The sequence below is a fragment of the Phyllostomus hastatus genome, unplaced genomic scaffold (genome assembly GCF_019186645.2).
Source record: "Phyllostomus hastatus isolate PE091 unplaced genomic scaffold, TTU_PhHast_1.1 phas_scaffold_129, whole genome shotgun sequence".
Taxonomy (NCBI): domain Eukaryota; kingdom Metazoa; phylum Chordata; class Mammalia; order Chiroptera; family Phyllostomidae; genus Phyllostomus; species Phyllostomus hastatus.
In genome coordinates this window covers 32,992,208-33,018,640 of record NW_025334009.1, presented here as the reverse complement: position 1 = coordinate 33,018,640, position 26,433 = coordinate 32,992,208, and the positions used below count along the sequence as shown (strand labels likewise).

The following is a 26,433-nucleotide window of genomic DNA, read 5'->3' as shown; positions in this document are numbered from 1 at the left end:
CAGAGGCTCCTGGGAAATGTGTAATTTTATAACAAAGTCAACACATTATGGAACCTATTACTTTATCTTACCAGGTAGCTAAAGATTGAATATATCTGCCTTTTGCTTATGTTTATGATTATTCTGACTAGACCAATTAATGTGAAATTTGTAATAAAATTGAAATTGAAGAAAGATCAAAGCATTTCTTAAATGTCATTAAGTATTTTAAATTATATTTTGTAAATCATATGACCCACATAACATTTTTGTGCATTTTTAATTCTTTATTTATTATGATTTTAAAATATTTATTTACTTTTAGATTTTATTAATTTTTAGAGAGAGGGGAAGGGAGGAAGAAAGAGAGGGAGAGAAACATCAATCTGTTGCCTATCATACAGGCCGTGACCGGGGCTGGAACTGCAACCTAGGTACATGCGTTGATGTGGAATCAGACCAGTGACCTTTGCTTTGGGAGAGGATGCCCAACCAACTGAGCCACACCAGGCAGGGCTTTTACACATTTTTTAAAGGGAAGGGAATGAAAGATAATTATTTTTTAGAAGGCTATTATAATTGTTCTGGTGTAAGGCAATGGGAATTGGTGGGGAGGGAAGGGCTTAAACAAGGATAGAGCAGAAAAAAAGCAAGGCATTTGAATGAGAATATGATAGGACCTGGGCTTTTTGAAGAAAAAGAGTCAGTCTGGCCCTACAATTTAGAGAGTAATGGTCTAGGTAATTATTTACAAACACTAGTCAAGAGAGAGATCAAAATGAAGAAAATTTTAGGTTTCCATAAACTCAGAATGTTGACTACCCATGTTTTTAGGTATTTTTAAAAAAATTATTAAAAAACTTGAGACCTTCTGGCCAAGATGGAGGCATAGGTAGATAAACTTAGTCTCCTAACACAACCCAAAGGACAACAAATGTAAAAAACAAAAACAACCAGAACTGCCAGAAAATCGAACTGTATGGAAGTCCCGCAACCAAGGAGTTAAAGAAGAAGCATGCATCTAGACTGGTAGGAGGGGTGGAGATGGGCATCTGGGGCAGAGAATGCGTGACAAGGCAGACCAGGCAGGTGAGGCAGCAGCTGGTGGTCCCAAATTTGTGTGTGGGTGAACTGGGAGGAACAACTGGAGAGTGAGACAGACCACACACCTAGGGTTCCAGTGTGGGAAACTAAAGCCTCAAAACCTCTGGTGGTAAAAACCTGTGGGGGTTGTGGTGGCAGGAGAAACACCCAGCCTCACAGGAGAGTTTGCAGGAGAGACCCATGGGGTCCTAGAATGTACACAAACATACCCACCTGGGAATCAGCAACAGAAGGGCCCAATTTGCTTGTGGGTAGCAGAGGAAGTGACTGAAAGTGGTCTGACAGCTGAGCAAACAGCATTGTTTCCTGTCTAACCTATCCTCATATTCAGCACCATGACAAAGTGGCCTGTTCAGCAGCAAAGTGGGTTGCCCTGCCCTGGCAAATACCTAAGGCTCCACTCCTTATAATGTAACAGGTGCGCCAAGACAAAAAATATGGCCCAAATGAAAGAACAGATCAAAACTCCAGAAAACGAACTAAGTGACAAAGAGATAAGCCAACCTATCAGATGCACAGTTCAAAAACTGGTAATCAGCATGCTCACAGAATGGTTGAGTACAGTCACAAACTAGAGGAAAAAGTGAAGGCTACGCAAAGTGAAATAAAGAAAAATATATAGAGAACCAACAGTGAAGGGAAGGAAAACAGGACTCAAATCAGAACGAAGAGATAAACATGCAAGCAGAACAGAGTGAAGACACAAGAATTGAAAAAAAATGAGGAGAGGCTTAGGAACCTCTGGGACAACTTTAAATGCTCCAACATCTGAATCATAGTGGTGCCAGAAGGAAACAAGGGAGAGCAAAAAATTGAAAACTTATTTGACCAAATAACAAAGGAGAACTTCCCCCATCTGGCAAAGGAAATAGACTTCCAGGAAGTCCAGGAAGCTCAGAGAGTACCAAGGAAGTTGGACCCAAGGAAGCACACACCAAGGCACATCATAATTAAATTACCTATTATTAAAGATAAGGAGAGAATCTTAAAAGCAACAAGAGAAAAGGAGACAGGTACCTACAAAGGAGTTCCCATAAGGTTATCAGCTGATTTCTCAAAAGAAACCTTACAAGCAAGAAGGGGCTGGAAAGAAATATTCAAAGTTGTGAAAGGCAAGGACCTACATCCAAGATTACTCTATCCAGCAAAGCTAACATTTAGAATGGAAGAGTAGATAAAGAACTTCCCAGATAAGATAGAGGAGTTAGAGTTCATCATCACCAAGCCCTTATTATAGGAAATGTTAAAGGGACTTAACTAACAAAAAGAAGATAAAAAATATAAACAGTAAAATGATAACAAACTCACAACTATCAACAAGCAAACCTAAAAACAAAAACAAAAACAAACCAAGCAAACAACTAGAACAGAAACATAATCATAAAAATGGAGACGGCATGGAGGGTTATCAGTGGGGTGGGGGAAGGGGGAGAATAGGGGAAAAGGTATGGGTAATAAGAAGCATAATTGGTAGGTACAAAATAGACAGGGGGCGGTTAAGAATAGTATAGGAAATGGAGAAGCCAAAGAACTTGCATGTAAAAACCCATGAACCTGAACTAAGAAGGGGAATGCTGGTGGGAGGGGGGTGAAGGGCAAAGGGGAATAAAGGGGAGGAAAAAATAGGACGACTCTAATAACATAATCAATAAAATATAATTTAAATTACTAAAAAATTTCTTAGCAAGATAAAAACAATGTAATAATATCAATGACATTTCTATGTGAGAAAGGTGCTATTTTATGGCCATCTTATAGTTAAGGAAATTGAGGCACAAAGAGATTTGTCCCAAATCACAAAGCTTTCCAGAGTAGCCTGGTTCCAGAGTCCATGTTCTTAATTGTTACACTTGCTGAAATTGTAATGCTACTAAGAGAAATTAGGAAATCTGAATAAGAAAGATGCATTGTGTTGTATGTTAAACTTTGAGCTGGAGTTTTCTGGCAAGTAAGCTGATCATGAGAAATCTTAGTTATGGAATAATCAGGAACAGACAGCAATTTTGGGAGACTTGAAGAGAAAGAATGTAATGTAGTACAGAACAGAGAACTAGGAGTTGAATTACTGGATGGAATAAAGTGGAGGAGCTAGCAAAGGAATCAGAAGACCAATAAACCCGGTAGGTTGTTTTAGAAATTGTCTTAAAAGAAAGAGAAATGGGGTTTCAAGGGGTAGGGGGAATAGGTATAGGGTGTGCCAAGAAAATGAAGAATGAGAAAACAGTTGGAAATTAGAACTCAGGTAACTTGAAAGTGTAATTTCAATGTGCTGTCATGGAGTCATTGATAAAAGCTAAAGAATAAGGTGGAAATGAAGGGGTAAATCTTGAGAAAAGGTGTGGACCCCAAGAATATTCATTTGATGTGAACCCCAAGAAGGAACTTATCTGCTGAGATGGACTTCCTATGGTTAACTGAGGGCCCAAATTTTATAAATAGTAAGATCATAGTGATCATGTGGTGACAGGTTTCTCACATCCTCTGGGTACTAAGAAATTTGGAAAGAATTCTTGGTTTCCTGCACTTTGCCCTGCCTGCCTGCTCATGCTAGCTAGCAGATGTCAACAACTACAGGGAAACCCTGGTTTCCTCTTAATGGGCGGAGATGTGCCCTGTCCAACAGAAATGGGCAATTTGGATGACCTCCTCATTTACATAAAACAGACCTGAGAACTTGGGTGGGAAATTTTGCTATAAAATGTGGTCACCCCTTTGGTGGAACACAATTTAGACTGCTGCCTGAATCTGTATGTCCTGGGTGGCTGCTCCTTTTTGGTCAAATAAATGCTTTTTTTATCCTTTATTACATTATAAAACTTTGGTTTACAGTTAACAGTACAGCGACTAGAGGGAGTAGTAGCACTGAAGTTTTAAAGAATGGAAACTGTATAAAAATTGGAAGAAGCCAGCAGATAAGAAGATATTGAAGCTATCTATGTAAGACCTCATGAAATGGTGGAAGAAGGAAGTGGGAAGGAAGGTTGGCATATGCAGTCTGGGGAGAAAGACTGGTGTTGGAGAGAAGGGGAGAATGGATTAATTTGATGAGGATTTTTGAGATAAAAATAGGGTATGTCTACAGATATTTTAATATGGAGATAATATCAAAGCAGAATGGGAATCCCATAGCTTTGATCCCAAGAAACCAGGTGAAGTTATCTATTGGTATAAATTGGGACTGGCACCTTGAACAATGAAATTTAGATAGTCTTGGCGAATGACGCAACCAGAGATTAGTAAACAAATAATTTTAAGTGGGAATTCAGTCTGGAATTCATACCCGACCATGTAAGTTGTGCCTTTCTCCAGTGAAAAGCCACACACCTTGTGACCCCTGGGAGACAAACCAGAAATTGGGGAAGCCTATTAGAGATTGGCCCTGAAGACTGTAACAGAGTTGAGTGATTCTAGTCATTACTATACAATTTTAGTCATAAATGAAGTTGATGACCTGGGAAATAAAAGACTAGATTTGTATTGCAAAGTTGTGAGCCAGTGAAAGGTAGGGGCCACGGCTAAGGCCACGGTGAGGCAGGTGTGAAGAGTAGTGAAGAGGTCATGTTCAACGGCGTATTTTGGCTTTGATTTCACGTTAGTCAATTATTTCCCTTTTGGCGGGTATAAGGCTAGGCACATCCATTTCAGAGCCACTGAGAGCAATCCTAAAACGTGGGAGGACAAATATAACTCAAAAGCTGAGGCTGTATATTTCTAGTCTAGCGGCATTCCTTTTCCACTAACTGGCCAATGCTGCCGCCTTATGCAAAGCCGGCACCACGAAGAGGATCTGCTTTACAGAGTCAGGGACAACGCCAATCGATCGGCCTGGGGCGGGCACTCTAGCGTGTAGATGAGCGGCGAAGACGGCCCCAAATAGTTACCTCGCCCGGTAAACCGCTTCGTCAACAGTTAACAATAAATTGCTAAAACAATGAAAGGTCCTAGTTAAAAAGGAGAGGTGGACGCAGAGTTTTGCGCCGCCACTCCCTGCCAATTCCGCAGAGCGCGTCCCACGCGGGGGTGGGGGCAGCAAGAAAACGCCACTCCCGGGACCTGAGCAGGAGCCTTGGCGAAGGGGCTGCAGTGGGGGCCATGTTTCTCTCCTCGTCTAGGTAAAGTTCCAAAAATGGCGGTCAGCAACCCAGCTCCAGCTAGGCGCGCAGGCGCCACCGTGGCCGTCTTTCCGCCCGCCTCAGGCAGTCCCACGGCCGTTCAAAACGCCTTCATCCAGCGGTATCAGCTCCTTGCGATTGGCTGAGCTGCGGTAGCACTCCGTGCAGGGGCGGGGTCGACACGCAGAGGCTACGTTTCCCGCCCAGCTGGTGCGCGTGCGCGTAACCCTCACTAGAACGCTTTTACGCGCGTCCCCGTCTTGGACCCCAGCTCGCGCCTCAGCTCCCTCCCCTTTCCGGGTAGGCCCGTCCCGTCAGCGAGGCAGTGTGCACCGCGGCCAGCAGAGGGCGGTCTGGACCCAAGTCTGCAGCGGCGCCATTGGCGTGTGGAAAATGCCACCAGATGGCGGGTTAGGATTGCAGCTCCGTTGAAGGCGCGGCCCCCGCTCCCGAACCCCCGGCGACCACCCCGTAACAACCCCCCCACATCGGGAATAACACACCGGAGACTTTTGGGGGGAAACTAGGTCGACGGCCGGCGGCGCCCGGATGGGCAGCTGAGGTGAGTACGGGCGGCGGCGATAGCGGCGGGGGGCGGGAAATAGGGGGAATGCGGCGGCAGTAGCGCGGGGGCTGGAGACGCCGATCCAAAATGGAGGCCGGGAGAGAGCGAGAGAGCGCGAGCTGGGAGCGGGCGGGCGGGCCCGGCGCGGGCTCCGCGCGGGGGAGGGAGGCCGCGCGGGCCTGTGCGCGGTGCGGCGGTCACTGACCGTCCGGGCGCGCGGGGGCGGCGGCTGTGGGCGCGGCGGGCACCTCGGAGCCCTCGTCGCTCGTCACCCATCCCGCGGGCCCCGAAAATTGTGCCCCCGCCCGCTCGAGCACTACGGCGGCGGGCGCGGAAGCCTTTGTGGCGCGCTCGGGCCCGTCGCCAAGCCCGCCCTCCGCCCTCCCCCACGTCCGGACTTCGGGACTTGCCCGCGCCAGGCAGGGCCGGGACCTGGAGGGCTTGTGCGAACGCCCTCGCCGCCCTGCCTTTTTGCGGTGTTTCAGCGGCAGCGTCGTCACATGACAGACAACGAGCTCGCCTCAGTGGAGGGGCCTGGGGGTCGCTCTGCTTGTTGGCCGGCTCAGGCTTTTTCTTGTTGGGGTGGGGCGGGGCTGGGAGCTGGCGACCATGGGAAAGGGGGCGTCGAAGCCTAGCTTCCCGCTATCTGCCTTCCCCGCCCCCGACGGGGGCCTTCTTGTGAAACGTGTCCAGCCCGGAGCACTGCCCTGCTATTTGCCAACCCTCGGGGCGATGAGACCAATAAAAGTTGTTTTACCTCTTTTCTCGGGGAGGGAGCAGGGTGAACAGCTAGGAAATTGGAGTGCTTACAGTTGGACCTGGGCCTTGGCTTGGGGTTCTGAACTGGGAGCTGCTTGTATTCCGTAGGGCCTGAGAAATTTTCAGGTTTTAAGATCGTCACCTCACCCCTTTTCTCCACGTGTGAAATGTTGTCTGTTCTCTTCACATTGCAGAGAATCGTGCCCCGGCAGTCTAAGTCATGGGATGGTTTTGGGAGCTTATGGACTCAACCATGCTGTTTTGTGTTTCTGTTTGTATGTTACTATAGCAAATTATTTGCTGTTAACGTTGGTGTTAAGACGGTACAGTTTATTCCTTTTTGTGGTTGTACCACGAAGGACTGTATTTTGTATCTTAGCAAATAAAGTTAGTGTTTGTTAAAGCAGTTGAATTGGCATCAAGAAAGTTGATTTGCAGCTTAAGTGAAATTTGAATGTAACTCCACCTTTTAGTTTTGTGTGTGGGTTTTCAAGAAAAATTGCAAATTCTGATGCTGAAGCACTTAGGGAAATATACGCAACAGTTAAAAAAATAAAAACAACTTGTTTATTTTATGATATATTGTGTCACTTTATCATTTTGATAATGTATGAAGAATTCAGATCCAAAAGTTTGTCCAAAGGATGGAATGTTGAAAGATCCGGAAAGGTTGTTTACTTGCTTGTGATTTTTGAGACTACTTACAACACAAAATGTTGGCTATCTAAAGTTCTAGTACACCCACAGGTGTTTGCTACATTTTCAAAATGTATTTTACATTTATTTAAGTGGTATACCAGTGGTTATTTTTACAACCAACTACTTTTGAATGGAAATTTCTGTTTAGCTTTGTTGTTTTGACAAAATAAGGGATATTTAGATGTGAAATATGGAAAATTGTTACTAGGATTGCTTTCTTTGAAGACAGTAATACAATTATTGTTTATTTGAACGGCCTTTTTTGTGGGGGTGCTTTAAGGGACCTGTAGTGTAGGGGTGAGCACAGGACTGAAATTACTTTAAACATTCCCTAGGTTTTTGATCTTTGGGACGTCACTCTTGAGCTTTATTTTCCTCATCACTAAAATGAAGATAATAATACTGTAGTTGTTTACAAGATGTGTGTGAAAAAGCCTCTTTTAATTGCTAAAACTTTAAAATTTTATACAGATTTTTAAAAAGATTTTATTCATTTATTTTTAGAGAGGGAAGGGAGGGAGAAAGAGAGACACACACACACACACACACACACCAATGTGTGGTTGCTGGGGGCTGTGGCCTGCAACCCAGGCATGTGCCCTGACTGGGAATTGAACCTGCGATGCTTTGGTTCGCAGCCCACGCTCAATCCACTGAGCTCTGCCAGCCAGGGCATTTTATACAGTTTTAATCTTTTTTCCTTGATTGTGGATCTGTAGTGCTTTGAGAAGGTATAATACACTCTGGGGAAAAAGATAAAAGGTCCCCCCTGCCCTTTATTTTCTTTGCTGCTTTGTCCTTTGTTGAGGGAGTGTATTAGTTTTTTTTAATGTGTAGCAAAGTACCATACATTTAGCAGCTTAAACAACACCTCTTTATTATCTTACGGTTTCTGTATGTCAGAAATCTGGATACTTTTTAAAACCAGGCTCTCAGGTCAGCATCTCACCAGGCTGAAATCAAGATGTGAGCTGTGGCTGCAATTCTCGTTTGAGGCTTAAGGTCTTCTTCCAAGCTCACTACTTGTTGGCAGAATTAATTTCCTTGTGGCTGTATGACTGAAGACTTTTTTGCCAGCTCTTGGTCAGGTAGCATTCTCAGTTCCTTACTACTTGTCCAAACAGGCAGTTACAACATGGCTATTTGCTTTCCTCTAGGCAAGCTGGACCAGTCTCTGACTTCCTCTGTCTCACACCTCTAGACTCCCCTTTAAAACCTCTTTAAAAGCTTATCTGATTAGGTCAAGCCCATCCAGGATAATCTCCTTTTTTGTGAACTCAGCCAATTAGGGATTTTAAATATAAATGCAGAAATCTGTTTTGTATCTAACAGTCACAAGAGTTATATCTTATATATCCAAGATCTCTCCCACACTCTAGGGAAGGAAGGTATTAGACAGGGGGATGTGAGGCATCGAGGGTTCTTAGTATTTTGCCTGCCATGGGGAAAGAAGCATCTTCACATTTGCCTCTTTAGAATCTGGACAAATGAGGAGATCACATAGGCAGAACTGTAATTCCACTCCATAAGTTTACTTATACTTATTTTGTCTTTCTTCACACTTTTTCTTTTCCCATATTTCCTGCTACCTCAGTTTAAGTGTCTCCCTCTGTGAAGTGTTTTATTGCATTTAAAGGAAACTAAAATTAAAGTTAAAACATTTAAAAAGAAGGAAGGCAATGGAAGATACTATTGCAATCTTATTATTCCTTGATACATGTTCTACCCATTGTAGAGAAGAGATTGAATCTCAGAGAAGTTAAAGAATAAGTCATAGTCTTATTTAGAGACAGGTAGATCATACAGTCATTGCACCACACAGTTGCTGTGGTGTGATTGGTGCAGCAACTTGTGAGGAGGACATTCTTATGGAAATGAATAGTTATTTGAAAATGGCAAAGTAGAGATATTGGTAGAAAAAAGAAGATAATGGAAGTTTGGTCATGGTACGTACGATGGCTTAACAGTCTGTCAACATAGGAAACATCAAGACCTGTAGAGAATTTTTAGGAGCTTATTTGAGCCAAACTGACAGCAGCACTGGGAAGCAAGATCTCCTGCTTCAGAGAATGACTTGCAATTTTTCTTAGACATTTGGAATTTAGGAGGGAACATAAGGAAGATTACATGAAGGTTGGATAAAGCAAGACCAAGCCTGGTGTTGAATTATAGGATACTTCTTACCAAGATTATGTGCTCTCCTGAGGGTAGTTATGCTTCCCAGGGATCTGGAAAAGAGGCATTTCAGTGGTGTGTTAATCATAGATATACCAAAACAACAGGGCTTGCTTAAGGCAAAGATATCCTTTTACTAGGCAAGTTACAGATCTGAGCCATGACTACCACCCTGACCTTCCCAGTTAGGAATCTATGATCAGATCACGCTGTGATGTTACTTTCAGTTAGATTTATTATAGAGCTCCCCTTTTGTCCACAACGTCAAGAAGCAAAATATTTCAAGAGGAGGCATTTAGGACAGTTTTATTTGGTTGGCCAAAAAGTGTGTTTGGCTTTTTTCCCATAAGATGGCTGTAGTAGCGCTTAGTTGTCTTGAATTTCATTCAAAAGAGTTTTGTTAGATTGTACTGTGACAGCTGTCATGTCAGTGTGCATTAAAAAAACACATCAAAATTGGCAAATTTTTGTGTAGCCATTTTAATATTGAAGATGGAATAAAATATGCAACATTTTTTGGCATAGTATGCTTTATTATTTTAAGAAAGGCAAAAATGCAACTGAGAAGCGAAAAAAGATTTTGCAGTGTATGGAGAAGGTACTGTGACAGGTTGCATGTGTCAAAAGTGGTTTGCAAAATTGGGTGCTGGAGATTTCTGACTGGACAATGCTTCATGGTTGGGTAAACCAGTTGAAGTTGATAGCGATCAAATCGAGGCATTAATTGAGAACAATCAATGTTGTACCACGTGGGAGATAGCTGACAAACTCAAAATATCCAAATCAATAAAGTTATTGGTGAAAATGAAAAATGTGTCTTTTGTGGGAAAAAACATGGACTTTTTGGCCAACCCAATAGTAAAAGGTATCAAGCTTTAAAGAATAAAGTCAGGTGTTAAAACTGTTGGGGAGATACAGTTTAATTTCTTAATAGAGAGGTGATACAGCGGGGGCTTGGTAAATCTTTGTTAGTGGAATAAAAATATACTCGTAAATCTTTAGAATTTAGATAATTCTTGCTACTCTGATGTACCTTCTGTAGGGAAAATTAGTCAAAGACCTAAACTGCCCTTGCACAAGCCTCAGAAAGAGATGATTCTTGAAGTGGGAATTAGAGTTGTGTCTACGGAGTAGGAGGTATCAGTTATGTCATTTTGGTAGTTAAAGAGGCTAGGATTCCAGCTTCCTATCTTTCACCACTGACAGAAGCCTTGTCTAATTGAAAAATGTGGTTCTTTTTAAGTGAGCTTTAAGTAGGTCATAGTCCAGTTGGTTTTATAGAGTATTTCTCCATGTAATACATTCCTTCCTTATTGCTTTCCTCAGGTTTTTTCCTCCTCTTCTAATTCTGTTCTTGCCAGTTAGTGTTTGAAGGACATCTCATGTTCTACTTTCTTTGTAAAAGACATTCTTTTGTGCTGTAGGCCTAAATGATGCACCAGTTAGTGGCCCAAACGTCTCTAAGGAGTTTTGTTGTAATTAAAAAACTATACTAATGGCTTTTTAACTTACTAGAAGCTCAGTTAAAAAAGCATTTTACGTTATGACTCAGTACAAACACACAATGAGAATAAGTTTCATGAAACAACATTTTATGGTGTGCACTCTGGTATTCTTTTTTTTTTTTTTTTTTCCAAATGAAGAATGTTGGTTGCAACTTGCCTAAGAGATAGCCATGATCCACAGTTGGAAAAGCACTGAATTATACTCTCATTGGTAATTAGGAGAGTGCAAAGTAAAGCCATAAATCCTGATATCCAGTGTTGGTGAGCATGTGAAGAATATCAATTGATAGTCATTTTGCAAATGGATTTGTTTTATCTAGTAAATGGAAGTATAGGTACCTTAAATCTAGCAGTTACACTTCTGTCTACATTCCTATAAGAGAAATTCTTGTATTTATATATCAGGATATAAATAAAAGTGTCTATAATAGCCTTGTTTGCAGTAGTCAGTATTTAGAAACAAAGTGTCCATGAGTGGTAAAATGGATAAATAAATGGTAGTTTTAAAAAGTTAAAATTAATCTTTTAAAAAAGTTAAAATGATCTTGATTCCTAAAATAATGTAAGATAACCTCACTTGGTCACAGTATATTATCCTTTTTGTATTTAATCTTTTGCTGGGAATTTTGGGATATTTCTTCATGAGAGATACTGTATTATAATTTTCTTTGGTTATAATGTCTTTCAGGTTTCATCATTAGGATTATGATGGTTTCATACTTTGAGGGGTGTTCCATCTATTTACTGAGTTTGTGCAATACTGACATTAATTCTTGTTGCGTGGGTCACCGGCCAGCAGTGATCACGGAACGCTGTGGATGGCTCGACGATAAACACGCGAGAAAAAACATGCACAGAGACAAACTAGTTTCTGTGGAGAAGTAGGGATGAAATGGCCACCCTCCCTAGTGGGGAGCATGCTGATTTACAGTTCATACCTGCTTTTATTGGGCTCATTCTGCATAATAATTCAGGTAAAGTACAGTACTCATTAGGGGGAAGTAAGGAACCATAGAAAACAAAGAACTCTGCCAGTCTATTGAGTCAGGGGTCAAAGAACTGTAAGACTGAGGAACAAAATAACTTCCTCCTAAGACCCTTCTCATTCAACTGAGAGCATTCTAAACAAAGAAGGTTTCACAGTAATTTACATGTTCTTTCTTAGGCCTGATCACCCTGGGGAATCCGCATTTCTCAGTACAGAGCTGCACCACCCTGTCATTGTTTCAGGCTTAGGTGGAGCAAGGGAACTAAGGCAACTGGGAGACAAGGAGGTTTTTTCCCAGACGCTGAGAACTCAGGCTATGTCAAAGCCGAGGAGCGAGGGTCCATCACCCCCCTTTTGCTGCAGCCCCCCAAGTCCTTTTGGGGGGGCCTCCCAAAGTGATCGTGCCTGTCTTAGGTCGTTCCCCCCTTGGGGAATCTTACCCGTCTTTGGCTAACCAACCAAGCTTTTTGGGGTTCAGTCATGAATAAAGCAGCAGAAGCAGCATTCCTGCCAGGGAGATAAGCTTTTGTCTCCTTGCTGGCTTACAGTTCCAAGGGTGTTCCCTTAGCCTTAGCCTAGGCGGGGGTTTCAGCTTCTAATACCAGTCAGGGCGGTTCCCAACAAATTCTTTCTGGAATGTTTGCTGGAATTCACCAGTGATACTATTTGGACTTGGAATTTTCTTTGTGAGGTTTTTTTGGTAGCATTCAGTTTTTTTAGTAGACACGGGCTATTCAGATTTTGTTTCATTTTATGTTAGTTTTGGTAAGTTATTTCCTTGTTAGCCTCCTAATGTCTGTAGGATCTGTAGTGGTATCTCCTCTTTAATTTTTGGTGGTACTAATGTGTTCCTTTTTTCCCTTTACCAGTGTAATTCACGTTTATCAATTTTTACATCTTTTCAAATAATCATTGTCAGTTTTCTCCCTTCTTGTCCTCTATTTCATTTATTTTTGTTATCAGTTTTTTCTTATACATACTTTGCTCTTTTTTTAGCTTCTTAAAGTGGAACCTAGGTCATAGAATTCAGACGTTCCTCTCCCTACCCCTTTTCTCCCCTTCCCTCTCCTCTTCTCCCCCCTGCCATCTCCCCTCTCCTTCCCCTCTCCCCTGCCCTTCCCCCATTTGTATTACACAGTTTGCATAATATAGCTTTTTCCATCCTTTACTTAAAACTCTTTGTATTTAAGATGCAACTCTTTAAAATTGCATATAGTTGAGTTTTGCTTTTTTATCCTTTTGGCAATATTGAATTAGAATCTTTTAATTGTAATAAATGTTGATTATGTGCTAACACCTATAAAATTCTGTGAAGGGTCTGAGATTATACCCCACTTACAGGCTAGCAAGTGTAAAATAATGGTCAATGGATGGTCTTTGGAGACAATTCAAGGCCAACAGGAATCCCTAATTTGTGGTGTGGTGAGGAAGGAAACTTTATTCAGTGCAAAACAGCTCAATTGTGATACAGCACAGTTGTGAGGCAACCCTGGGGCCGGGCTTTACTCCATCTGGACAGCTGTGCTCTGCTCCTTGCTGATTTGCTTTGCAGTATGCTGGTACATTCTGTGCTTTCATGTGCTTCCATCTGTGCCAGTTTGTTTTGGTCTGCAGAGGACTGCTTTGTTCTATTGTAGTGCAAAATATTAATTGTTTTAGCTTAGCCTGGAGATGCACTTTTTAGTTTTGATGGAGAAGTAAAGTATGCACGCAGAGCAGAGGGGAGTTGGTTTATATAGACAGAAGTCCCTGCCCCTGATCTCTGATTGGCCTGTCCTTATGCATATGAGGGCTCCGAAAGGCACTGTCCTGATTGGTCAGAATAGAGTGGCTCTGGTTGGTCAAAGCTGCACAACTCTGATTGGATGGGGTAAGTCTTAGTCCTATTCCTTGAAATAGTATTTCTTATAAGGGCTGGATCAGATGGCAGTCACACAGTGAAGGTAGGCAGCTCAGTGCAGGCTTCTCCCTGAAGTGCAGTTTGCATGAGAGGCCTCCTGTAGAAATGGCTGCTAGGCTCTGTCTTTTTAAAAAATTTGAGTCCAGTTAGTCACCTGGAGCCATTCTTAGTAGGCGTCATCTTAGGATTCACACAAGTTATCCTGTCACAGTTTTATTGAATGTTAGTAGGAGCCATGAGACTTTATGATCAGAGATGAAGAACAGTGTATTATTGCAGTAGCAGTCACCACGGAATCAGCATTTGTATGAGATCTATGAGCCCCACTTTGCACAGGTTGTGTGAAGATGTGACACCTACACATTAAGTGAGTGGACTGTGTTTTAAGAGAGGAATCCCAAGCTTGGGGAAACCTGAATCTTTATAATGGGTAGTAAGCATGCCCCCTCTTTTTTCCTCTGAGAGTGATGCCTGATTATATCAGGTTACTATTTTTCCTGTCTCATTCAGAGCATTGAAAGATAGGCTTCTTCTATTCTCTAGGAGAGATAGTATGAAGTAGCAAATGTGCAAACATTTTTATGACAGTGAACAATATGAAAGTTAAAGAACATCTTAAGCTGTGTTCTACTTTAGTGTTAAATCCAACATTAACTTGGGAAGAAAGTGCCTTACTGTGTACCTTGTACTGCTAGGAACAATTTAAAAGTTTATGCTCACAGATGAAAGAAGCACTGTCATATGGTAAGTGGCTAAGAATGCCATTATCCATTGTGCAAGAGAGTTCCTGACATTCGAGTCACACTGCCTGCTTGAAATTCTAACTTACCCCCTCCCAGGTATATATACTTGGGCAACTTTTTTAACCTCTCTAAGCCTGTTTTCTCATCTGTAATATGGGGATAATAAAAGCATGCCTCCGTTATGGATTACTGTAGAGGTTAAAAAGGTAGCTTTTAAGTATTAGATTATATTACATTTTATATAAATTGAAAGGGCATTAATTTTAAATTTAAAATGTAAATAAAATTATAATCTAAATAAATGATGAGGTTACTTTCCAGAAGTCAAGAATTTTAATTGATACCGGTAATTGGTTTTTATCTGCACATAGAACTGATAAAAACTTGATTAATGGGAATGGTCAGAGAATGTTCTACTGTTGTTAATTGAGAGATGAGGATTTATGGCCAGTATTTTTTCTGCTTATTATTAAATATATTTCAAACAATCAGGCTCTTTTTCTTTCCTCAGAAAGTATCAAATTCTAGAAAGGCAGTGTAATGCTTTCTTTGTAATTGAGAAACTTTGATGGTTGTATCAGGATTATTATTTGATTTTTTATTATTTATAATTGACTTGATTATTATTTGATTTTTTTGTGTATATAATTTTGCAAAGAGACAAGGAATGAATCTTTACCAAGAGCAAAACATATCTTGAACGTTACCTCTTTGAGTTAGTTACTAGGCAAAATAAGATGGTAGATGATTGCTTTTTTTCCCCCCTCATAAAAATGGGATACAAAAAACAAAACCCTGGTTAACCTAAGAATTTTTTTTTTCAGTTATGATTTAAAAATTTTTTGTAAATGTAAAGGCAGCATGATGCAGGAGAGAGAAAACTAGGGCCAGAGACTTGAGTTTTAATTACAGCTCTAGTACTAACTACCTCTTTTTCTTTGAGTTATTGCCTTTTGGGGGCCTTTGTTTCTTCATGGTAAAATTAGTGTTTTGGACCTTGTTTCAAAGATTCTTTTAAATTTTTTAGTACCTGTTGAAATAATTAGGAAATCAACTCTGAATACATAATGTAGAATGTTTGATTTGAAAGGCTTTAGTTTGGAAAAACCTAATTATGTTATCAGCAGGCTTCTTTGGCCTTCTTGTCTCCCAACTGGTTATTCATATAATTCATGCTTTCCCCTAGCTGATAAGTATACAGACCGATTACATTAATAATTAGATAGTATGCAGGGGTGTCCAACCTTTTGGCATCTCTGGGCCACACTGGAAGAAGAGTTGTCTTGGGCCACACATTAAATACATTGCGACATGCAATCACAAAAAAATCTCACAATGTTTTAAGTGAATTTATGATTTTATGTTGGGCTGTATTCCTAGCCATCCTGGGCTGCATGCGGCCTGTGGGCCACAATTTGGACACCCCTGGTAGTTTTTGGTGCCAGCTTTGTGTATGTGTTTACTTCTCTATTTGATGAGAGATAGATTAGCACATGTTTTCACATAGTTTTATTTAATATGAGTTATTCAAACATTTATTGAACATCTACAAAGAGCCATAAATGGGTGTAAAGACATTAAAGCACAGTTTTGTCTTTCTGATGTACAGAGAATGCAATTTATGATACAGAATTTAGGTGATAGATTCTCTAAAAATCCTTTTCTGATTCACGCTTTTTCAAATCCAGGTTTGGTCTGAGTATTCTTCCTTTCTGTTTTGGTAATATGCTGTGCAAGGACTGCCATGACTGATTGTGAAATTGGTGCTCCGCATAAAGGTGCTTGCCCAAGGGAGTTGGTGGAGACTGAAATCCAGATTTTAGTCTGCTTGACAGACTGTCCATTTGCTTTTTTACCCTTTTCTTATTCACCTGCCCAAAGGAGGCCTTTTTCCCTAATTCTTAAAAAGAATTTGTGTATACTAGCAGATAACTACCCTGCGCGTTAGTGTACATTAAGAACATTTTATAGTGTGTTGTTTTGTATCCAAGTTTTATACTAGGTAACAAATACCTTGGTGGTTTGTTGAAGTGAGTAAATGCTTCCTGAAATTGAATTCTATGTAATTTTGCAAGAGAAGTGTAAGCTAGCTAGGCAAGAGTGTGATAATGGAGATGGGAATGACATTTCAGGTAATTGCAAAGGGACAGGCTTGTGATCTAATGTTGCCCGTTGGTTTCTCAAGCTGTGGTCTTTGCACCAGCAGTGTCAGCATTACCTGAAAATTTCTTAGAATTCAAGTCTTTGTACCTAAGATTAGCAATTTGTGTTTCAGGAGGTTCTTCAGGCGATTCTGATGCAGGCTGAAGTTGGAGAGCCACTACTATAGCCCACTTCTTGAGGAAGCATTAACTGAGTGTGTTCAGAGCACAGTGCCTATGGAGGAGTGATTAAAATATAGAGCTGTAAGCAGTGACCAGAGTGTCTAGTGTGCCAAACTAGATTTTGAACTTTGTCCTTAGGTCCATGGCTGCACATTAGAATCATCTGGGAGCTTTAAAAATACACCAGTGATTGGGATCTACTCCAGATAACTGATATCAAATCTCTGAGTTTCTGATGCACAGTGAAGGTCATGAACTATATAATTGTCCAAACTTGGTTACTAATGATTGTGTACACATTTATTGAGAATGCATCAAATATTATGTCAGGTATCATGATAATAATTAAATAACACAATAATTTTATGTAGGTATTATTCCCGTTTCACAAATGAGAGATTAAGTACCTACCTAGGAAGTGGTGGGTTTTACAGGTTTTTGTGAATGAAGTGTAGTCTTTTAAGCAGTCTTTTTTTTTTTAAACTTAGAGTTCATGAACTTAGATGGAAAAACAATCATATGTTTATTTCACTACCTGCTAAGTGAGATTTAGCATTTAGTTTGATTTTTGAATATAAGCAATGAATCACAGTTGTGTAAGAAATACCTTTGACTTTGTTACCAATAGAAATCAGAAGTCCTTTCATATTATAGATGTTGTAGACCTTATTTACTGCATTAAAGAAGTATATATATATAACTGTATCATAACTTTGCTTTGTTAATATGTTGATAATTTTATTTGAATGTAATTCATTTTCTAATCATGGTACCATGTGCTGAGGAAGAGAGGTTAGTGGGGCAGGGTAGAAAGGGAATTAAAAAATCCATTTGTTTGATTATCTCTCAGAATATAAACAGTTTCTTTCATTCCCCAGTTCCCTTTTATATATGACTTGTTAAATAGGACTGAATTCCAAGTTTTTTGTTACACATCAAATTGTAGATTAAAGAATATTTTGGATTTAGAGTGTTTTTATTTCCAAGCATTTCCAAAAAAAATTAGAGATGATAATATACATTATCTCACCAGACATTCTAACTATCCTGTAGTCTGATACAGTACTGTTCAATGGAACTTTCTGCAAAGATGGACATGTTTCGTATGTGTACTGTCTGGTACGGTAGTGATTAACCACAGTAATGCAAAGAAACAATATGTTGATAGTACTTCCACATACTAGGTACTGTTTTAAGCATTTTACATATATTTACTGAAATAATTACAATCACCCTATGTGATGGGTACCATTGTTATGAGGTATGGGTACTGTTATTAAGTTTCAGTTTACAAATGAGGGAACGCAGGCACAGAGAAGGTAAGTGATTTTCCAAAGGTCACATAGTAATTAGCAGAACTGAGATTCAGACCCTGGGTTCCCTTATGTTCCCTTTGTAATGTACTCCTTTATCACTTTCTCCAAACCCTCAAATGCATACACAGAATGCTATCAGAAAGAATAGATTAAAAGGAATATAAGACAAATCATTTTGTTCAAATCATTAACTAAAAGTTATGTAGACTTTTAGTTTATAAATACTTTGTCCTTTGTTATTTTTTGAGTCTAATCATGGACTCAGTTTACTGTTTTATTTTCTGTAAGTAAATTTGTATTAGAGATGTAGTAGGTATTTTTAGTAATCAATGCTGTTGTTGTCAAACAGTAATTTAGATTTTTCCCTTCAAGGTTAATTTAAAGATGGGTTCAGAAATTGAATATTAACAGAGGCATATCTTTTTTTTTAATTGCACTTCATTTTATTGTACTTTGCAGTATTGTGCTATTCACGAATTGAAGGGTTGTGGCAACCCAGCATTGAACAGTCTGTTGGCATCATTTTTCCAACAGCACTTGCAAAATTCATGTCTGTCACATTTTGGCTATTCTTGTAATATTTCAGACTCTTTTATTATATAATCTTTGTTATGGTGATTTGTGATTAGAGATCTTCCATGTTACTATTTTAATTATTCCGGGGCACCATGTACCATGCCCATATAAGATGGCAGTCAATAAATATGTGTGTTCTGACTGCACCGCTGATCAGCTGTTCCCCCATCTCTCTCCCTCTCCTTGGGCCTTCCTATTTCCTTAGACACACAATATTAAAATTAGGGCGATTCATAACCCTACAGTGGCCTCTTAAGTGTTGAAGTGAAAGAAAGTTGTGTGCCTCTCACTTTCAATCAAAAACTGGAAATGATTAAACTCAGTGAGGAAGGCATGTTGAAAGCTGAAATATACCAAAAGCTAGGTCTCTTGTGCTCATCAGTTAGCCAAGTTGTGAATGCAGAGGAAAAGTTCTTGAAGGAAATTAAAAGTGCTACTCCAGTGAACACATGAATGATAAAAAAGCCAAATAGTCTTATTGCTGATTAGAGAAGGTTTTAGTGGTCTGGAAGATCAAACCAGGTACAATATTCCTTTCAGCCTGATTTAGATTAAGGCCCTAACTCTTTTCAATTCCACGAAGGCTGTGAGGTCAGGAAGCTGCAGAAGAAAGTTTGAAGTTAGCAAGTTGGTTCCTGAGGTTTAAGGAAAGAAGCTGCTCCATAACATAAAAGTACTGATACAGAAGCTGCAGCAAGTTATCCAGAAGATCTAGCCAAGATAATTAATGAAAGTAGCTATACTAAACAACAGATTTTCATTATAGACAAAACAGCCTTATATTGGAAGATGCCATTTAGGACTTTTCATAGCTAGAAAGAAGTCAGTGCTTGGCTTCAAAGGACAGGCTGATTCTCTTGTTAGGGGCTTTGTTAGGCTCTTTCTGTCCCCACCTATCTTCTTCTCTACTTCAAGGGGAAATGATCATAAAAATAGTTGGGGAGTGAGAGGGGGATGGTTCTGATATTATCATCGATGCCAACTGATCTAGTACTTAAGGTTTGCCAGTTGCATATTTGTTTGTTTTATCTCAGGTCGATGTTGGAAATAAGGCAGACAAGGTATTTATATCCTCCTGTGACAATCAATTATTAGGTAAACACATAAAATAACCATATATTGTGGTAAATGCTAAAAGGAGAATAAATGTGAAATGCTATGATGGGTAGTAATGGGATACATACATTAAATAGGAAAAGTCAGGAAAGGCATCTTTGAAGATATGAAATTTAAGCTGAGCCAGGCATAGAACCTGGGCAAGAATGGTCCAGGCAAAAAGAAGAGCAAAGGCAACAGTCTTTTTAGCAGAAATGGCTCTGATATTTTAGGAACTGAGAGATGGTCATAGTGACTGGAGGGAGCAAAATGCAAGAAGAATGTAGTGGCCTCACATGAGGTTAGAGAGGTAGGCCAGAGTCTGTATTATGTAGACTATGTTAGGGTCAGCAAGAACTCTTAAGGGGTACATATTTGATTATAAGTAAAATGAGAAACATCTAAAAAACACTGTTCTAGCTCACTGGTTCTCAACTGCAGGTGGTTTTGCTTTCCAGGGAACATATGGCAATATCTGCAGACATTTTAGGTTGTCACAGCTGGGGGTGAGGGTGTATGCTATTGGTATTAGGGGGTAGAGGTCAGGTATGCTGCTAAACATACTACAATGCACAGAACAGCCTCCTATAATGGAATTATTAGTCCAAAATGTCGAGAGTGCCAAGGTTGAGAACTTATGCCCTATCTGTTGTGTGAATACTGGATTGTGGTGGGGGTGGAGTGGAGGAGGGGAGGATTAGGGTTTTTGCAGTGTCCAGGTGACAGGTAATAGTGCCTTGGGCCATGGTTGTAATAGAGGTAAAAATGAGAAGTGTTCTGATTCTATATGTGTTTTGGAGATAGAGTAGACAACGAGGGAGAGAGATGAGTCAGATGATCTCCAGGTTTCTGACTTTAATAATTGAATGAATGGTGGTGCATCCTAAAATGAGGAGGACTGGAGGGAAGAACAAGAATGAAGGGTACTGATTTAAAAAATCTTAGCTCATGCAACCTGATGTACCATTAATGGAAGGCAGCACTATTTTGCATTTAATAAGAATAAAACATATGTCAAATATATGTGCAGTCTATAATTGGTTGCACCAGCCACTCACTGCTTTGAAATCTTTTATCTATTCCCACAGATTTGGCAATTTCTTCTGCCTTCATTTGCATTGCTTGGCATGTGATAGGCTTTTCTTTTGTATGTATCTCAGTAACAAAACATAATACAGCTTCATTTACTTGTGGCTGTTCCCATATCCTATAAATAACTTTATTGCTTTGTAAGAAAATACGGAATTGGGATTATTTCTAGCGATAATGAATATTGCACTTACTAATCTCAATTTTTGTACCTTTGTGCACAGTAATTTCATTGCAGTGCCAAATTATACACTTGATTTTAGCAAAAAACTGAGAAGCAATCAATGCCAAATTATAGAATAATATTTTAAGAGATTCTTTAAAGGTAGTTAAATTCAGCATGCATGTAACTAACAATGCAGATGACTCAGTACATGGTGAACAGCTATGATTGAATTAGTGGATGAACCTTGACAGCTATGTTTAATTGCTGTCTGTCCAGCACAATTATAAAATGCTATTGATTCTGTTTCTCAGAAATGTTAAAATAAGGGGGAAATGTATATGTTAGAATAGGTGAATCATGATAGATGGCAAGAAGCTTCCCATACCAGCCCATTTAACATATGATATGGGTAGAAATGGATGACTAGTACTACTGATAGTACTAGTGTGAATAGTATGAATGGTTTCTGTGTTCTGGAAGTTCACCTTTTGGAGCAGATCTCTGGTGGCTGAAAATTTGTATTTGCAATGCCAAAAAGAGGGCAACAGGTAAGAAATACTTCTTAGGCCCTATGTGTAAGCTCAGTGATGGAATTAAAGAGATGACACTTGGATATGTATGTTTTGAGGGTTTAAGGTCACTACCAGCAGCACAGTTAGTACTGAGTAAGTTACAGGTAAATATATCTTAATTTTGGAGAACCCAGCTGTCATTTTTTTCACACTGCACTGTAAATTCTAGTTTAATTTACATAGCTTAGGGAAACAGTTTGCTAGTAGATTTGCTGCGTTGTATTAAAAGAATAGTAACCATCACCCAAAACCAATACTGAACTTTTATTAACCAAGACAAAGTTTCTGCATGTATAAATGGTGTATGCATGTATATGTATTTGAGTATAATTCCTTTGACGTATTAAACCCAAATCTCTTACCACCACTACCCTTCAGCAGGAGTGTGGCTTCTTTAGACCCTGTCATAGCCAGGCTTCCCAGAAATATCAGGTACTCCTGTCATATCTGATAGTATTTTTTACATAATCATCCTTTTTTGGTGGTTAATTCATTTCCCCAAATAATCATCTCTTTCTGAGATGACCTTTACCAAGAAAAATAACCACATTGGTTAAGTTGAAAATATCCTATTGTGACTTTATTTTACTTGTTTGGCATCTAATTAAAGACTACTTGTATTGGGATAAATTGGTAATTCAGATGTGGCTTTCTTTTATATACTGTTAAGTGTCTTCAGGGCAGAGGTATGTCACTTTTGTGTGTTCCATAGTAGCAGAGCACAGTGTTGAGCAAAATAATAGACATTCAGTAAGTGGTACTTAAATTACACCAAATTGAGTAACTTAGATTCATACTGTAGACATAGCTTTATTGTTAAACTTTAAGCCTACTTATTAGAGATTATTTCATTATTGGTTCAGATATGCTTAATAATAACCATTCTTTCCTGAGTTTTTTTTTATTGTGCTATTAGTTCCTAAATCTCTTCAGCCACCTTTTTCCTTTCTACTTTATTACTTCATCCATTCCTTACATATTGTTACTGATCAATTTCATTTTAAAGTCAACCTAGACAAAGCTTAGAAATAGGAAATAATTCTTTTGTCCTATGATCTTATTTTAAATAGAAACAAACACAGTAAAAAAAGAAAGCTTGACTTTTAAAGGGTGGTATATTGATTATGTCAGGTGACTGATTTGCTTACAATAAGATTTTTGGTAGTGGTTCATTGAATGATTTGGAAGCTTTCTATGTTGATTCAAAATATTTTTAAAAATTATTGGATTTACATAGAAATGTTGAGGGATATATAGATTTGTGATTATAATACCAACACTTGACCTTTTTCACTTGGAAGCTTTTTAGTAACCTTAAATAAGGAAATTTGAATTGTTAGGCAGCAACATCCCATTGTGTAAATAATAATAAGAAATGGTACTTTGCCATTAAAGACTTATTCATGAATTTCTGCATATGTCGTTGAGCTTTTTTTTTTTAATCTTTTTTTAAAAGTAAAAATAAAAGACATTAACAATTTCTTCTCAGTCTTGTAGGGCCCTCTAGCCTTTTGAAGCCTCTTTTTTTCTCCCTCTTTCTTGATGTTCTTATCTAGCCTGGACTCTCTTGTAACTTTTGAAATACATTAAGCTGCTTTCTACTTTTTTCTCTTAATTCTATCTGTTTAACCAATAAAGACTTCTCTCTTCTAGCCCCCTTACTTCATCACTTCCCCTCTCAGTAGATGACTATATCTGTTCATTGAGAGACTTAGATTTAATTACTATTTTATTTCTGGAAGATGAAATAATTGACATGAAGCTAGATAGAGATTACCTTGATGTTTTGCTGTGCTCAACCCTTGGAAATGTACAGGAAACTAAGAGAAATTTTAGACCAAAATTTGAAAGATGTATCGTGATTATTTTGGTTGAATCTAGTATGAGCTAATTTTAGTGTAAAATTACTTTTTCATTTATAGTTACATTCTTGGAATAGTTGGGTGTTTTAAAATTTAAGATTAAAGGAAGTTTTGTGTTGTATAAAATGTTCCAAATATCTTATGCCAACTTTTTTTATTGCAGTATAACATATTAATACATAAAGTATACTACTTATAAACTTGACAATTTTTTATTCATGTAACCACCTCCCAGATCAAGATATAAAACAATTCTAGCACTCCAGAAGGTTCTTTTTATTTCTTCTCAATTATCTCTTCCTCCTATATCCCCGTATCCATTCCAGTTCTAACTTTTGTCTACAGTTAATTTTGTACTTTACTGTCTGGTCTTTTTTACTTAACATGACATCTGTGAAGTTTGTGCATATTGTGGCTTGTATCAGCAATTCTTTTTTTATTGCTATGTAGTATTCTGTATGACTACACCTAAATGTATTAATCCATTCTTTTGTGCATGAACATTTGGGTTATTTTTAATTTTTGCTTATTATAAAGCAGCTGTGAACATTCTTGTACAAATCTGTTGGTGGACATATGCTAATTTCTTCAGATACATATACCTAGGGTGGAGTTGCTGAATCATAGAGTCACAGGTGGGCACAGGTAACCAGGTTCTTGGTAATCATGGACAAAGAGTTGAACTGAACACACAGAGTTTATAGCAGAAAGAGAGAGCAGATTTATTAAGCGATAGTACACTCCATGGAACATGGGAGTAGGCCAACTCCAAGCAGAGATTGACCTCCAGGGCTGGAGGGATTCTGTATTCATAGGGCAGATATTTCCTGGCTAGTTTTGGCAGGCTTTTATTGCACATGAACAAGTAGTTATATTACTTTAAAGGTACTGCTCATGTGGTCTCCCATGATTTTCCTTAATTGACCACCGGAGAAGGAGATTGCACGATGTTAATTTATTATAATGATATTACAATGAAGCAGAGGTCATGTAGTATCTTCTGCGCAGGTGCATTCATGATTCACCGTGAGTCAGTGCCTTTCCACAAAGCAGGAACAACCAGTCTTAGAACAATGTCTTTGTCCTGTATCCTGGTCCTTTTTCTTAGCCCTGAGGCACCTTTGGAGTTGCCCCAGGCGACTCAATAGCATACTTCTTTTTTTAAACATTTTTTTATTGTTGTTCAAGTACAGTTTTCTGCCTTTTCCCCATCCCTCCCCACCACCCCAGCACTCCCCACCTCTTTCCCCTGTTTCCACCCCCCTTGTTATTGTCCATGTGTTCTTTATAATTGTTCCTATAACCCCTTCACCCTTTTCCCCCATTATCCCCTCTCCTCTCCTCTCTGGTCACTGTCAGCCTATTCTCAATTTCAATATTTTGGTTATATTTTGCTTCTTAATACCACTTTGGTAATGGAACCAAAACATTAACTTCACCTTTACTTAACTAGGAGGGGGGACCCTAAAAACCCTAGAATTTATTTATAAAAATTTGTGTATTTGTAGATGTTTAAACTTCAGTCACCTTCAAAGTACTCTCCATTTGATGAAATACATTTATCAAGATCTTTGTTTCACTACTCAGAACAGTTTTAGAACTTTTCAATTTTGATGCCTTTTAGTGCTTTTGCTCACTTTGTTTTACCTCTCCCACACCGGCAAAACACCTCCCTTTGAGGACTTTTTTCATCTGGTAACACACAAAAAAGTGGCTTGGGGCAACATCTGGTGAATAGGGAGGTTGGGGCATGGGGTTCATGCTTTTTTTGGGGGGGGGATCAAAAACTGCTGAACACTCTGCCCAAGTGGACAGATGTGCCCTAAGTCACCTATCATGAAATAGGAATTGGGTTTCAAGAGTCTTCAAAAAAAAAAAAATTACTGAAACCTAACACAGCCTCTTACAACAATGCCAGCTGGTACACTGATACAGAGGGGTTCCTAGAACACTGACCTAGCGAGGAAAACTACTACAAGAGGCCTACCCTCTAGAAGGTAATTTTTTATCAAAAGGATTATCTTTTTAATAAAAAATACAAGAAGCATTAAGCTTTTAAACAAGATTCCAAAAGAAGGCACACCTTTGTTTCATTTACATATAAAATTAAAATCCTTATTTGGTTCCAAATTGAACTATTTGTTTCTGTTAGCACTTTCTTTGCTATTATGTTTAAATCTGTTATTTCTCTCCTTTATTAAAAATTATTTTAAGAGATTTTATTTATTTTTAGATAGAGGGGAAGGGAAGGAGAAAGAGTGGGAGAGAAGCATCTGTCGGTTGCCTCTCTTGCACGCCCCTACTAGGGACTGAACCCACAATCCAGGTGTGTGCCCTGACTAGGAATGAACCGGCGACCTTGCCCAACCAACTGAGCCACACTGGTCTGGGTGGGCTCCTTTATTCATATTTGAGCGTTTTTCTCTATAGTATCTACCATCTGTGTTGATCCCTGGAAGATTATCCTTCTTATTTATTAGAAGATTTCTCTGACTTCTCATAAGACTGCAAAAGATAATCATTGGTTTTCCTGGCAGAAGCATAGGTTTTCTTGGTTTTATTTGGTTGGCCTTTTAGACAGTTGCAGTGTCTGAAGTAGAAAGAACTACTGTATTTGGAGACCAAAGACCTGAATTCTAATTCAAGTTAGTTTGTTTATTACCGGCATGTCCTTTGTAAATTAACTTTTACTTCACTGCCTCACTGTATTGGGAATAAGCATATATGTCCTCCTGGTCATCTCAGAGGATGTTGGCTAGTAAATAAGCTAATGTAACAGTACTATGAAATAAGAATATGAGCAGTTGAATTGGGGGGACATTTTATACATTTGCAGATTTCTAAACAGCATTCATCCAGTTTATAAAAGGAACAAAATACAAGTTGCAATTTTCAGAGGCAAGT

At 39.2% G+C, this 26,433-nt stretch overlaps 1 protein-coding gene across 4 annotated transcripts in view; it reads left to right on the top strand.

The window, feature by feature from the left end:
- Positions 1–5,547: 5,547 nt before the first annotated feature.
- STAG1 (stromal antigen 1) overlaps positions 5,548–26,433 on the top strand; it is a 387,806-nt gene continuing 366,920 nt past the window's right edge. For all 4 annotated transcript variants that reach the window (XM_045856709.1, XM_045856706.1, XM_045856708.1 and 1 more), the window contains exon 1: positions 5,548–5,757. The gene's annotated coding sequence lies outside the window, so the exon portion shown is untranslated. The remainder of the gene's footprint in view (positions 5,758–26,433) is intronic.